Source organism: Aotus nancymaae, unplaced genomic scaffold (genome assembly GCF_030222135.1).
Source record: "Aotus nancymaae isolate 86718 unplaced genomic scaffold, 86718_ANA_hifiasm-v0.15.2.pri h1tg000022l_1, whole genome shotgun sequence".
Taxonomy (NCBI): domain Eukaryota; kingdom Metazoa; phylum Chordata; class Mammalia; order Primates; family Aotidae; genus Aotus; species Aotus nancymaae.
The window spans coordinates 11,646,143-11,660,336 of record NW_026988435.1 but is presented as its reverse complement, the minus strand read 5'-3'; positions in this window follow the sequence as shown (position 1 = coordinate 11,660,336).

Below are 14,194 nucleotides of genomic sequence, written 5' to 3'. Positions count from 1 at the left end.
TGCTGTAAAAGGGCATCGCCAGTGTTCTTTTGGTGATAAAACGGTTCTGTATGTACACTGCATTGGTGGATCCATGAACCTACTATTTGATATGACTGTGTATAAACACACAGACACACACACACACTCACACCTCAAATGAATACAAATATAACTCAGGAAATAATGTGAATGAGATTGGTGAATTGTATCTATGTCAATATTCTGACTGAAATATTTTAGTACAGTTTGCAAGGTACTTCCCCCTCTTACAAAAAGTAAGGATGAGTACATGACATCTCTCTGTGGTATTTCTTACAACTGTGAGTAAATCTATAATTATCTCTATAAAAATTTCTAAACAAAATAATTATCCTGAGACATTGTCTCAACTGCCAAACTGGGAAATTACAAAGCTTGACAGTACATTTTGTTGGTGAGTGTGTAGGGAAATAATCACTCAATATATTCCCTGTGGAAAATGAAATGATTACAACACGTGCAAGGAAGAATTTGCTAATATATAATAAAATGATACGTGTGCTTACTTTCTGATCCAGCAACTATAATTCTCAACATTTTCCTGACTTTAACCCTCCAACAATACCGAATACATATTGACAGGTTTAGTGTTTTGTTTGCAAATATAGTATATTAGAAATAACTTAAACTTTGAAATATGGGGAAATGATTAAGCTGTAGTTCTACTATCTTTACAATGGAGAAGATAGATGTACTACAGGTTTTTATTATGCAACTGTTGAAAAAACATAAAGTATCTGTATTAATTAAACCAAAAAGAATTAGTCCCAAAGTGTAATTTTAGGAAAGATAACAAAACTTAAAAGATTGCTAAACTATCCTATCACTACCTATTGAATAATAAATACAAAAGCAGTATCTACGTATTAAAAAAAAAAAAAGAAAAGAAAAAAGAAAAAGAAAATATGAGCCAGAAACTACTGTGAGTGATTACATAACAGGAATGGTTAGAAATACAATAAAAGAATGAATAGTAGGAACAAGATAGAATTGATATGGGAAAGTGATACTTATCTAAATATACATTTTTTTTGCATTTTTCACTTTTCCACCACGTCAATATTTTCTTATCATAAAAAGTTTCTTTGAAAAGACTGAGGAATAAGAAAATCTAAATGGAAGATGAACAATATCAAAGGAATTCAACTGTATTTTAAATATGAGGTAGGTACTTTAATCATTGTCCTTTTAAAGATGAGGAGGAATCTGAAACACTGCTGTGATTTTCTGAATCTGAGGCATATGTTTAGAAATACAAAATAATCGGTAGTTGAAATAATTATTTTAATGACAATTCTAAGCACATTACTTGCACCTGTCATTGGATAATCCAGTGTAGTATAGTATATTCAGTGTAGAGAATTTCACTCTTCTCAGTTACTATGTGGAACAGTGAACCCAGAATTCACCAAACTGCTAAATAATAATATGAAATGGCATTTATTTCAATAATTTAAAAAAAACAATTACCATGCAGTTCAATTCAAATAGATATGCCAAGATCATATGTTAAGTTGCTATTTCTACTACAGACTAACTTAATAAATTAGAGAAAGCTTGTAGTCCATTAAAGATACTATTTTTTTATAAATAGGAATAAAATATATTTTACATATATCTAAATCGCATAAAAATACTTGTATTCTTATTTCAACTTTTATCCACTAGGATTCTGTGATTGCAAACAACAAAATTTAAAAATTGGCATAACTAAAAAAGTAATATTTTGGAATAGTACGGGGCAGTGCAGCTAAAGAAAATACTGAAATGCAAGTTTAAGAAAAGATGGAAACCTGGCATTACGGAGATGTAGGTTTATGTTCTAATAGATGATGTATATGGGACAGCACTGTCTGGATAAATCACTTCTAATTAAAGTTTATGTTGTGATTCTTAACTCATAACTGCAAATTTTAGCCTAAAAAGTTCAAATGACGTAACTCAGATCCAGAGACCACACTTGCCTAGTAAGGGCACATTGATTAGGAGTCCCAGGTAAACAACAAAATAAAAGAAAGGACATTTTCCAAAGTGAAATAGAAGGTGGAATAGACACTGTACAGGTTAAAACAAGGATGCTCAATACAAATTAAAAGAAAAAAAAAACATGAGAAAGAATTAGCTTCAATTGTTTACATATTTATTTATTTTGTGTGAAGCCATCCATGAGGTAATGCATTTTAATTTTTGAGTTAAGAATAATCCCTAAGAAAAAGTTGTTTCACTAGTTGAGATGTTATTGTTGTGGTTTTGAAATCTGAGAATCAGTTTCAGAATGTAGCCTCAAATCAAATATATTCACTTATTATAAACTAATATTTTAAGAAAATAAATTATTTTATTATTACTGTTTATTCATGTAGAAAAATATTGACAAATTATAGAAACAAAATTAACTTAATGTTAAAAGATTACATTTAATACACTCTAAATAGTTATTCTAAAGCCATAATGGCAATTGAGACACTGTTATAGTACTGGAAATCAGATAAACACACATACACATATATGTGCAAACTTCATAATTTTAATGTCTAATTTTGTACATTTGTCTATTCTGGGCTTTATTTGTGGATATCAGTTATTAAAAGCTGAATAAAATATAGCCTAATGTCATGCAATTTAGAATGCTTAGCATACATTTAATTAGATTGAATCCATAAATTATTTGGAATTCATAAGAATGGGTTCTATATAAATACAACATTATTAACACCTCAAAAATATGTGTAATATATAGATTTAAAAAGTGTATTGGGGCATAAAAATCAATGTAATATGTTTGTGAGATTTTTTTCTTAAAGTGGATGAGTAACCTGTTTTCAAAAATTGATTTAGAATCCCAGGAACTGAGTAAGATTGATGCTTGGATTTCTATACACTTCTGAAAGATTATTTGACAGCTTTGAATTTTTTATGACATTTTGACCTGAACACTATGTCCTTTGAAATATGCATTTGTGATATACATCCTTTGAAGCTAGTAGAATTCTTAGAATTATTCCTGCCCTGATGTGGAAGCATGAGGTACAGCACCATTTCAAAGACACCATTTACAGTGCGACAAAGTGTGTGATGGTTAGTATGTGACCTCCGGAAATGCCAGAAGTGCTTTATGGACAAGTTTATCTTCTTATTCACCAGGTCATTTTGATACACGTATCATTCCATCTTGGCCTGACCAACATGTACCCATGTCAACCCCACCTGGAGTAGACAGCATACTTTAGTATGCTGTCTCTGAATCTATGTTTCCTATACCTTAGTCCATAAGTTGAGGTTCTGCCTTCTTTGATACTTTATTTGAGATACTAGACAGTAATATGAAAATATGGAAAAAACATAAAATGAAACAAATATTTTGTAGTCATCTGTATGACTTCCATCATTTAGATTTTTTTCTCAGATTTTAACTTTGTCCTATGTAAAATGTAAACAAAGTGAGAAACTAAACAAGGAAAAAATAAAATACAATAAAGATAATAATGAGTGTAGAAAATATAAACTGTATATATATAGTTTGAGAGACAAGGCATAAGAGGAATTAGGCATCTTGCTTTGGGACAAACAATCTTTAAAAAATAGAACTATGCTTAGGCAAGCATAAATGGTTGGTATTCAGTTAAAACCCTCAGATAGTGTTGCTTCTTTTTATGACATTCTTTCAAATCCTTTTCAGAATATGGACTTTTGTGTGTGTTTTAGAATCTGTTAGGGGGATAGATGTAGCTCACTGGTCTACAAACTATGGCCCATAGACCAAAATTGGTCCATTATGTATTTATGTAAATAAAATTTTGTTTCAACAAAGATATGACTATTTATTTGTACACTGTCTACAACTATTTCCATGCTAAAATTACAGAGAACTAGTTCTTTCAGGGACCGGATAGCCCAGGAAGACTAAAATATTAACTTTCTGACACTTTACAGAGTATATTTGCCAATTCGTGGTCTGGTTGATGATTCATTCCTGAAATGCCTATGTGTCAGTTACTTTAGAACTACTTTACAGTACAAAATACTGGAAATGTTCATTGTGTTGATAAAATTACATGAGATAACAATAGTTGAATTTATGTACTATCATATGAAAATCATAAAATATTTTCAAAGAAGATTGAAAATTTTATAAATTATATTTGATGATGCTCAGAGAGAGATGATTTCAACCCCAAAAGCAATATTCACTTTTAGAAAAAGTTTTATTTATTTTCACTAATTGATTACAGATGCAAAATGCTTTATCTTGTAATGATATCAATCAATGCCTAAGAACGAGAACAAGAAATGTGGCATCAAATGTACTTTTGAATAAATGACGGTGTTATATCACCAAAGTTTGCATAAAATACAAAATTTTTTAAAAATCATAAAATAGAAATGTATTAACAGTAAATCTCAATAAAATATCTTAAAGGTCAGCTTTTCATCAAACATTTATCTTTTACATTTTAAAGGAGAACATAATATCAAATTTTACTTTGAATCTATAATTTAATATAATATTCAAATGAATTTTAAGGGATAATTAAACCAGAACCTATTCAATAAAGGTTAAAACATTCTAATGCTCTATTCAATATTTTAGATGGAGATATGTGAAAAATGTCAACTCAAATTATGTTTTTCTTTTCTTCTCTTAGATGTGTCAGCTCAAATTTCCAGAACAGCTTCCTTTGTAACATATTTTTTTTTTGAAAAATACTGTTGAAGATATGTCTTTGGTTCAAGAATATTTGTATTTTGGTAAACTTTTTACAAGTTTATTGTTTCAACTAAAATATTTATAGAATTTTAGTAAGTTCAATTATATTTTTTTCTATCGTAAACTACATAAATGTACCACATCTTCAACTTTAATTGGAAAAAGTTTAAATTTAACGAAAGAATCATGATGCTAGTCAATTTGCTCAAACTTTATAGATAAAAGTGAGAGAAAATCTTGTTTAAATCCTAAGTAAATATATTTGTTCACATACATTGATGCAGTTTTGGATTCTGCTAGCCACAGGGACTCCAAAAATGACATCAGGACAAGTTTCCCTCTCCCACTCCGCTGTCCTTTATTTTTGCTCTGTCTTTATTCACAGATGGAATCTCTTCTTTTAGACAGCAGTATTTTCATATAGAGGAAAAGAGATTGAGTCTGGTAGTGTTGTAAGCCTATGTATGAAGAGTAGCCAGGAAGCAGAAGTCTTTGGTCTAAGTTACCATGTCTAACCCTGAGCTGAAACATAATTACTAAAAGGAAATAATAGGCTTTTAATGAAAGAAAAATAATTCATGTTGGGGAGCCAAAGATCAAATAAATCTTCATTCAATAAGATTTCAACTTGTTACATTAAAATTAAAGAGAAAATAGAAAACAGCAATTTCCCCTTAGACATATGTATCATATGTGTTTTCTATTTAAAATTCACTAGTTATAATACTGCAACTATAAAAGCTTATGGATTGAGGTAACTGGTTAGTATTACCTTTTGGGCTGTCCCTAGAAAAATTATTAGAAAAAGACAAAGTAGTTAACTAATAAGCTAATCAGCAAACAATTTAGCCTACAGAATGGCAATGAGAAATCAACTGTATCACAACAATGAATGAGAGCTAACAATTTTGATTTTGAAAATGTTGATAAGTCAAAATAATCACACATGGATACCATCATCTCTTAAAAGCAAACAACTCTCAGTTGTTCAAATTATTAAGAACTTAAGGTGAAAAAAATGAAAATGAACATAGGGAAAAGTCAAAATTGTATACTATATACATTATTTCAGTTATATGGAGGATACTATACAGATTAAAACTGTCTGTATTTAAGGTGTAAAACATAATATTTTCATATATATGTATATATATATATATACACATTGCGAAATGACTACCACAATCAAACTTGTTAACATATCCATCACCTCACATAGTTATGATTTTTTTTGTGGTGAAAACACTCAATCACCACATTTCTCGTATATTTGGTTGGTGCAAAAGTAATCACGTTTTTTTCCGCTACTTTTAATGCAGTTTTGGTTTCTAGGCCTGACCTAGCTTCAGGGACTCCAAAAATGACATCAGGACAAGTTTCCCTCTTCTATTTCCCTCTCCTTTATAGTCACTGTTTCCTATAGTCACCATCTCCTACGTAGTCTCCTGTAGTCACTGTCTTAACTTATTTTTGTTCCTATAACAGAATACCTGAAACTTGGTTTTTATATACATAGCCATCATTTGTTCAACCCCTGGTTCTGCATCAAAACATAGCAGAGCAGGTAAAGGGGAAATCAGGCATATCCAAAGAGAAGAAAATCAGAGGGACGTCCAGACCAAACCTGTTCCCATGAGAATAAATCCACTCTCACAGTGGAAAGAAGCCACTTACTACCAGGAGAACAGTAGCAAGCCATTCATGGGGGCTGTAACTCCATAAACCAAACATCTCCCACTAGGCCTCACCACCCAATACTGCCACACTTGTGATCAAATGTCAACATGACTTTAATGGAGACAAGTAAACAGTATCCAGATCATAGCAGCCATCTTGAGGTAAACTAGATTTCTAGAATGTATTCATCCCAAATAAGTGAACCTCTTTATCCTTGACCAATGCCTCCCCATTTTCCTACTTTGCAACCCCTAAAAACCACTATTTTCTTTGCTGCTTTCATAAAAAACTTTGGAGTTTTTAAGATTCCACGTATGAGTGAGATCATACAGTATTTGTCTTTCTGTGTCTGGTTTATTTCAATTAACATAGTGTCTTCAAGGTCATCTATGTTACTGTAAATGGCAGAATTTCCTTTTCTTAAGGTTGAATGATATTCTATTATGAGTGTGTATATGTGTGTAGGTGTCCATTTATCGGTCAATTAACATTTAGGTTTTTTTCTATGTGTTGGCTATTTTGAATAATTTCACAATGAATATGAGAGTGAATAATATATTTTGAGATACTGATTTCATTTTTTCTAGATATATGTCCCAGAAATGGGATTGCTAGAGCATACGGTAGTTCTATTTTTTTAAGAAAACTCCATATAGTTTTCCATAAAGGCTGTACTTATTTATATACTCACCAGAAGTGTACAATAGTCCCCTCTTCTTCGTATCCTTGACAACACTTGTTTTTTTTTTTTTTTTTGATAATAACTATTATTTTAACACATGTAAGGTAATACCTTAGTTTTTTTCTTTTTCTTTTTACTTTTAATTTTTGTGGGTAAATTATATATATATATATATATATATATATATACTTACTATATATTACATGAGCTGTTTTGATACAGGCATGGAACGTGGAATAAGCACATCATGGAGAACGGGGTAACCATACACTCAAGCATCCTTCCTTTGAGTTACAAACAATTCAGTTACACTCTTAGTTATTTTAAAATGTACAATTAAGTTATTATGGACTATAGTCACTCTGCCAGGCTATCAAATAATAGTCTTACATATTCTTCCTATTTTTTTGACCCATTGACCCATTAACTATCCCCATCTTCCCACTACCCTTCCAAGCCTGTGGTAACCATTATTCTTCTTTCTATGTCCATGAGTTCAATTGTTTTTATTTTTAGAAACTGCATACAAGTGAGAACATGCAATGTTTGTCTTTCTGTGACTGGCTTATTTCAGTTAACTTAATGATATCTAGTTTTATTCCTGTTGTTGCAAATGACAGGATTTTATTCTTTTTTATGGCTGAAAATTACTCCATTGTATATATGTACCACATTTTCTGTATCCATTCTTCTATTGATAAAGAAATTGGAGAAGACACTAAAAACGAAATAAAATCATGTTTCTGTGTTGGAAGAATCAATTTTGTTTAAATGTCTATACTACGGAAAGCAATCTCATTGTGGTTTTGATTTGCATTTCCCAGTAGCAATGTGGTGCACCTGATTTACCTAAATTTGTAAGCCATGTGTATGTCTTCTTTTGAGAAATGTCTATTCAGGTTCTTAGCCCATTTTAAAAATTTGGTTGTTTTTAGACTATTGAGTGACTTGAACTCCGATAAATTTAATACATTAACATCTTATCAGATATATGGTTTGAAAATATTTTCTCCCATTTCAAAGGCTGCCTTTTTATTCTGTTAATTGTTTGCTTTCTTATGCAGAAGCTTTTTTGTTCCATGTAACGTCACTTGTCTGTTTTTCATTTGAGATTGTGCTTTTGTTGCCATTTTCAAAAATCATTGACCATACCACTGCCAAGAAGCTCTTTCCCTGTGTTTTCTTTTAGAAGTTCTCCAGTTTTGGGTCTGATGTTTAAGTCTTTAATCCACTTTGAGTTTATTTTTGCATATGGTTAGTGAGGGATACATGTATTTACTTGCCAAAACCAGTCTGTAGAAACAGAAAGGGATATTTTCTCTATCAATGCACAATGTGCAAGGCCACACAGATCATGAAAAGTCATGGAAACATGATATCCCTAAAGGAAACCAATAAAGCTCTAGTAACCAACCTTCCAAAATGGAGATGTATGCATTGCCTGACACTGAATTGAAAACAGACATTTTAAGGAAGTGAAGCAACGCATAAGAGAACACAGATAAATAACTCAAAAATCAAGAAAATAATACATAAACAAAAATAGAAGTCGAACATAGGGATAAAAGTTATTAAAAAAGAAAAAAAGAGCCAAACAAATTCTAAGGCTGAAAGACAAATGAAATAAAAAATACAATACAACTGAATTTTCTGCATGTGAAAGTTGTTTTCTCTCAATGGCATTTATTAAAGAGACTGTCTTCATTGTGTGTTCTTGGCCCACTTGTCTAAGCTCATTTGACTATACATGTGTGGATTTATTTCTTGGCACTTTTTAATATTCTATTGATTTATATAATGGTTTTTGTGATGGTCCTTCTGTTCTGATCTGTGTAACTTTGTAATATATTTTGAAGTTAGAAGGTGTGATGCCTCCAGCTTTGTCCTTCTTGCTTAGCATGGCTTTGTCTACTTGGAGTCTTTTGTGGTTCAGTATGTATTTTGGTATTTTTTATATCTGTAACGCATGTCATTGGCATTCTGATACAAATTGCATTGAATCTGGAGGTCACTTTGGATAATATGTTTATTTTAACACTATTAATTCTTTTAATCCATGAGCATAAGATAAATGTTCATTTATTTGTATGTTTAATTTTTTTCATTACTGTTTGTTCTTCTGCCTCTTTCTGTCTCTTCTCTGTAAAAATTCGATAACGCATATATTGGTTTGCTTTATTGTTTCCCATAAGTTACATACTTTCTTCACTTTTTTATTCTTTTTCTGTCTTTGGATAATTTCAAAAAAATCTATTTTTGAGCTTACAACTTCTTTCTTTGCTTGAATTAATCTGTTGTAAAAGCCCTCTATTCTATTTTTTGTTCATTTGTTTGTCTTTCAGCTCCAGAATCTGTTTGATTCTTTTTTATAATTTTTGTCTCTACATTCGACTTCTAGTTTTGTTCATGTATTGTTTTCCTGATTTTATCAAGTTATTTATTTGTGTTGTTTTGTACCTTGCTGCACTTCCTTAAAATATCTGTTTTTAAATCAATGTCAGGTAATGTATACATCTCCACTTTTGGGTGTTTGTTTACTAGAGCTTCATTAGTTTCCTTTAGGGATACCATGTTTCCATGACCTTTCATGATCTGTGTAGCCTTGCTTTGTTGTCTATGCATTGATAGAGTAAATACCTCTTCCTATTGTTACAGACTGGTCTTGCCAGGTTAAAGACCTTTCCCTGCCGGATCCTCAGCCTAATGGGACTCCCTACAGGATCACAGCTGAATGGAGCTGGAGTAAATCACAGATCTGTTGTTAGACCTGCCGCTGAATTTACATTCAAGGGGCCTGTTATCAAGCACATGGTCAGGTATGGTTCCTGCCAAATTACCAGGCGGATAGGACTACCTCTTGGACCGCAGTTGAGTAGGACTAGAGGCAGAGTATTAGGCCTATTACATGTCTACTATCAGGTCTCACACAATGGGCCTGTTGTTATTGGTGCACAAAGTTCAGAAGGCTCCTGCCAGATCACTAAGCAGGCTCCTGTTGGATCCATGGAAAAGTTCCAGAGCAAGCAACAGGACTACATCTGGGACTGTAATGGGCTTTGGTTGGGGCTAAATCACAGGGCTCCTTCAGGGTCCACAGTTGGATTCAAGGTTGTAAGTCTGTTACTGAGGGTCCTGATTGTCGTAGATCTCACCAGCTCTCTGATCAGAGGGGATTATCTACAGACCATGGTAAAATGAGACTGAAGCCAGGTCAAAGGGCTGCTTCAACAGCCCTACCACAGTCAAGTTTGAGATTAACGGACATGTTACCAGGGGCATGGACAGGAGTGTTTCCTACTGGGTCCCTGGACAGGTTGGATTGCCCCTGGACTTTGGTAGAATAGGGCTACAGGCTGATTCAGACTGCAGTCCGGTCAAGGTCAGTGAACCTGTTACTGAGGACATGGACTAGTATGTCTCCCACCAGTCCCTTAGTGGGCAAGGCTGTCCCAAGACAGCAGCAAAGCAAGGCTAGAACCAATTCTGAGGGATGCTTTAGGGTCCATAGCCAGGACTTCATTTGGTGAGCTTGCTACCACGAACACAGACAGGTGTTCCTGGATCACTGGGTGGGCGGGGCTTACTCTATAACTCATTAGAATAAGATCAGTGCTGGGTCACAGAGCTCTTTCAGAATCCTCAGTTGGGCCTGGATTCAGTGGGCCTGTTACTGGGGATGAGGATGGGTTTGTCTTCCTCCTGCTCCCTGGGTATGTAGAACAACCACTAGACTATGGTAGAGAAATGCTACAACAGGATTACAAAGCAGCTGCAGAGTCCACAGCCAAAAATGGATCATAAGGGCTTTTGCTGAGGGTGCAGATGAATGTGGTTTTTTTTCTAGGTCCCTTAGAAGAGGAGGCTAGTTGCAGGATCATGACAAAGTAGTGCTGGAGCCAAGTCCATAGGGAGACAGAGCTGCTTTCAGTGTGGGGCTGAGACTACACTCAGTGAGGCTGCCACCAACGCACAGTCCTACATACTCAGGGCAGTCCTCCATCTTGGGCTTCTCTGGTATTTCACAACTTTTTGCCTAAATGTCAGAGCTAATGAAAAGCTATTTTTGTTGGGGAGTGACTGCCAGATCATTTTTTGTGTAGAGGAGATGTGAGCTGAGATACCTCCTATTCCACCATCTTACTGATTATGTATTATGTACTTTAAGAATAAATAATTTATCTCTCAAAAATATAACTTGGCTACTGCCAAATTATACTCATAATAAAAATAATCTTAAAAGAATAATTGCCCTTATGCTTTTCCAAATAGTATACTGTATAGAGAGTTAATAAACAAATTTTAAATTTATTTTGTCAGTAAATACTCCTTTAGGTCTAACATGTAAAAGTAATCCCAGCACTCTGGGAGGCAAAAGCAGGAATATCACGAGGTCAACAGATTGAGACCAGCATAGCCAACCTGGTGAAACCCCTTTTCTACTAAAAATACAAAAAATTAACTGGGTGCAGTGGCCTATGCCTATAGTCCCAGCTACTCTGGAGGCTGAGGTAGGAAAATTGCTCGAAGCTGGGAGACGAAAGTTGCAGCGAGCTGAGATCAGACCACTGCACTCCAGCCTAGGTGACAGAGTGAGGCTCTGTCTCAAAAAAAAAAAAAATACTACTTTTACTGGAGATAATAGGCTGAGGTGGGTGGATCACTTGAGGTCAGGAGTTGAAGACCAGCCAACATGGTGAGACCCTATCTCTACTAAAAATAAAAAAAAGATAGCCAGCCATGTTGGTATGTATCTGTAATTTCAGCTACTCTAGAGGCTGAGGAGGAGAATCGCTTGAACCCAGGAGACAGAGGTTGTGGTGAGACAAGAACGCACCACTGCACTCCAGCCTGGGTGACAAAGAGAGCAAGACTTTGTCTCAAAAAAAAAAAAAAGTAATGGTTTCTATGTACATATTATAAAGAATATTTTTCTTATATTGTCATACATTTTTTTCCAGTCTAAATGAAAGAAAAAAAAACCTTGAAACTGATTAGATAATGATATCTTTCCATTAGAATGTTTATTGCCATATCAAACATTTAATTAATTACCATATAATTTCCACTAAAGTAACATCGATACTACTACATTGAAACCATTATTTCACAACTTTATAATTAACAGAGCTCTTGTTTATGACCTCCAGGTTCTAGTTAAGTTTTAGTTCATGGAAACTGATGACATTTGGCATTAAATCAGTTCTAATTTATCTCCAAATCTTGCGAGATATCCACCAAACATGCCCCAAATTTATGAGTTTCTCTAGGGTTCACCCTGAAATCAATAGTTTATTTTCAAGAGGAACAACAAATTTTGTGGAAATCTGATTATTTAGTACTTCATTTTTTTGTGTGACATTCTTTCTTATGTCACACTGCTTAATGATCCTAGGAGACTTAACATGCTTTAATAATAAAATAGAACAATTTCCATTTCTGTAATGTCAATAATACTCTCAGCCAACAAATATCTGAGAACCCATGATTGTCATTTCTTTCTTTATAGTAATTCAAAGTAATATAATTGGGGAAATATCTGTAACTTTTTAATTATTAATTCAAATTTGATGTGATTAAATATTCAAATAACAAAGTAAAAAATATTTTTATGTAAAATATAAAGGTATATATTTCTGATAGGCAGGGATACTCACCACTATACTAACAAGGATAGTGGCTATATTGAACAATAACATATAGCTTCAAATAGCTATCAGAAGGATATTTCCAACACGAATAAATAGTAAAAGTTTGAGATGACGGATATGAAAATTATCATGACCTGATCACTATGTATTATATGTATCAAAACATCACTATGAGTCACACAAATATGTAAATCATCTTTTAATTAAATAAAGCACAGAAAAAGAATTTTGGAAACTGACATAGAAACATAAACCAATAATTGGAAAACTCATTGGTCATATTCTAGGAAACAAATAAACAGTTAATATATGGATATCTCAAAACATAATTGAATCAGAACACCATCTGCAAAATATTTTAACAAAAAGCCTTCATAGGCAGTTTAATGGCATTATCTCAGGTTTATCTAAATTATGTTTATAATCTTAGTGTACAGACCGTAATTAGTATAAGATTTAGAGATGTGTAGGGACTATCACGTAAGAATGAAGGAAATGTCATAAACATGCATCTTAGTACCAAGTTAACATATTTGTTTATTCTATATAAATGAATTGGTTAATGCTGAGCACTACTTTATCACCTGAGAATGATAAAAACTGAGAGAAAAATAGAGAAAAGAAAATCATATTTTGAGTGATTTCTAAGGTCTAACAGAAAGAGGCAAGGACAGATATGTCATGTATAACTTTAAGTGTGGTATTGTATTTACTACATTTTAAGTACTAAGTAATAAATACATATACATGCAGTTTTTTAAAAAACTATTGTGATACGCAATGTTATACGTTTCTTACAATAAGTAGCAACTATGTGTGCATAAAAGTAAGAAAAATATATGCACTGTTTTTATATTTTCTTTCTTTTTTGGCACAGCAATATTATTAATGTTGTTCAATTGCAGTATTTCCCCTTTTCCCTAACTATTATTTTCCTACTTTGTCTCACAAAAATTCACTTTAATACATTCAATAAATGCTCTTAAATATGTTTTCATGACAGGTACATTTGTTGCTATTATTTTTAATTCACATGCAACTTTCTATATGTTAGCACCTATTCATGTCTGCATTTTTTTAAACTCGACATAAAATTTAAAAATTTATCTGGCTTCGAGCAAGCATGATTATTTTAATCATTTAAATACAATGCATTTAAAATACACATTTAATTTTATTTCCTGAAATCTTACTAAAGCAACAATAGAAAGTAAGAAGGAATGAATCATACGTAAGTAAAGGAGAAGTGATAAAGCTGGAAGTTGGTGAATGATGGAAACCTAAGTATGAAAAGAATGTGAGAAGTGAGGGTGTATTCATATTACAGAAGCCTACCAAGGTGTAAGAATTGGAGACTTCAGCACCCTCTAACAGTGGGTGTGGAATAGCTCTGAAGAGAGAAGTGCTGTTTAGAAACACTTATAAGAACTAGTTAAAGCCCCAGATCATTTCCTACTC